This window comes from Pteropus vampyrus, unplaced genomic scaffold, assembly GCF_000151845.1.
Source record: "Pteropus vampyrus isolate Shadow unplaced genomic scaffold, Pvam_2.0 Scaffold1683, whole genome shotgun sequence".
Classification (NCBI taxonomy): Eukaryota; Metazoa; Chordata; class Mammalia; order Chiroptera; family Pteropodidae; genus Pteropus; species Pteropus vampyrus.
The window spans coordinates 3,097-5,343 of NW_011890464.1; the positions used below are offsets into that span (position 1 = coordinate 3,097).

A 2,247-nucleotide genomic window follows, 5' to 3' on the forward strand; every position below is an offset into this window, starting at 1 on the left:
CCTCGCCCGGCCCACTGTGGCCCTGCCGAGCCGTGTCGCTGGGCCCCTCCGGGCAGCCCTGCCCTCTGTAACCCCAGCCCCTCTCTCCCGGGCCCCCAGGCGTCTCGGCCGTGGAGGTCCAGTGGATCCCAGCCCTGCTGCCTTCCTACTGCCAGTTCGACAAGCCCCTGGAGGAGCCGCCCCCCTCCTACTGCCCCGAGAAGGGGCGGGTGTTGTGTCACCGGGCCAGCGTGTTCTGTGAGTTGGGGCGACTTCTGGGGGCCTTGGGCTCCGGTGGACACGTGGTCCCATGCTGCACAAGGCAGTGTTTGTTTGTGTCCCAGGTGTTGTCATGCCAGGCTGGCTGTCCCTTTGGTGGGCAGGGCCCGGGGCTCGGGATGGGACTAGGGAGGCAGTGGGGGTCCTTCCAGGTCCCTCACTGGCCCTTGCCCTCCAGATCGTGTCGGCTGGCCGCTCCCCGCGGTCCAGGTGGATTTCCCGGAGGGCCTCGACTGCTACAAGCACTTCGCCCGGTTTCTGCTGGAAGGGCAGGTGGGGAGCCCAGTGATCTTCCCAGCCCAGCCCCTCCTTGGTGCCGGGGGTCGGGGGTGAGCCCAGGACCCCTCTCCCCATCCTGTTCTCTCTCCTCAGGTCTTCCCCACGCTGGCCCGACACCGGGGCTGTTTGCTGTCCAGCCCCAGCACGATGCTGAAGACGTGGGCCAGGTACGGCCTCTCCCAGGAGCACCAGGGTGGCAGGTGGTGGTGACAGGAGCTGGTGTTCGTGTCCTGGGCACCGTAACAAATGACCACCAACTGAGAGCCTTAAAGCACCAGAAATGTCTCCTCTCTCAGCCCTGGAGGCCAGAGGTTCAGAGTCCGGGTGCCAGCAGGCCTGTGCTCCCTCGGGAGGCTCCAGATGGTCCTTCCTGCCCCTCCAGCCCCTGGTGGACCCAGGCGTCCCTTGGCTTGTGGCTGCATCCTTTTGATCTCTACTTGTGTTCACATGGCGGTCCTATGTCTCAGGGTACCTCCTATGAGCACACCTCGTTGGGTTCAGGGCCCACCCCAATCAGTGCGACTCCATCTTAATCACGTCTCCAAAGACCCTGTTTCCCAATAACGTCCCATTCTGAGGTCCTGGGTGGACGTGGACTTTGGAGGGACACTGCTCACCCCACCACAGAGCCACCAGGTGCCAGCAGGAATGCCCGAGTCCCTGGGGGCTTCCTGCCAGCTGAGCACAGACCCACCCCCACCCGCCCATCATCGTCCTCATCCCTGGCCCTTCTCCTTTGATCTTTCTGCCCATGGCCGCCCTCCCTGAGGCTGGGGTCCTAGACAGCGCCCCAACCCCCGCCCCCAGGGCTTCCAGATGAGGGCACGGGGCCAGGCGCCCCTGCCAGGCTGCAGCCGGCCCAGTCATTCACCCAGCAGAGACTTTTGAGCATCCTCTGTGCTGGGATATGGGCACAACCCTGTCCCACGGGGACATCCCGGTGCAGGAGACTGACACCAAACAGTACAGGTGGCGGGTGGTGACACAGCTACAAACAGGATGTTGGGGCAAGGTGTCGGGTCAGGTGGGGTTGGTCAGGGAGTCTGACTGGGCAGGTTCAGGGGAGGCAGGCTGTGAGCCAAGCAGAAGTCTGGAGGAAGGTTCTAGATGGGATGGCAGCATGTACAGAGCAGCCTGAGTAGACGAGTGTTCGAGGAACGTGAGAAAGGCCAGGCGGACAGATCAGAGACAGCAAAGATGCAGCTGACCAGTAGGAGGTAGAGTCAGAGGTGATGGGGTCTAGATCTGTCCGTCCAACACCCCCACGTGATGGAGGGAAAGGGACATTACACCCCCCGGGCAGGGCTGCCTTGGTGTTGGTGCCACCCCGTCCCACGGCTCCTGGACAGGCCGGGGGTGGCCAGCCTGTAGTCAGTGTGATGCCCCATAGCCCGTACCCCTGCCCGCAGGCTGCAGCCCAGGACAGAGGTTCTGCTGAAAGCCCTTGTCGCAGAGAGAGCCGACTGCCGGGAGGCCTTGCTAGCTGCTTGGAGGAAAAACCCCAAATGTGAGTGTGACCCAGGCAGGTGCCCCATGGCCAAGGGCCGGGGAGTGGACTGGATGGGGCTCACCAAGGCCACCCAGGGCTGGTGGGAGGGCCTTCCCTGCAGCGGTGGCCGGACACAAAGCCACTCTGACACTGCCTTCCCGCCTCCTGCAGACCTGCTGGCTGAGTATTGCGCGTGGCTCCCACAAGCCATGCACGCCGAC

At 64.1% G+C, this 2,247-nt stretch overlaps 1 long non-coding RNA gene across 1 annotated transcript in view; it reads left to right on the top strand.

Annotated features, from left to right (window-relative positions):
- Positions 1 to 6: 6 nt before the first annotated feature.
- Positions 7 to 2,247, top strand: part of LOC105310260 — a 3,536-nt gene continuing 1,295 nt past the window's right edge. Inside the window, exons 1-3 of the long non-coding RNA XR_897475.2 lie at positions 7 to 237; positions 437 to 531; positions 631 to 704. This is a non-coding gene — a long non-coding RNA (uncharacterized LOC105310260). The remainder of the gene's footprint in view (positions 238 to 436; positions 532 to 630; positions 705 to 2,247) is intronic.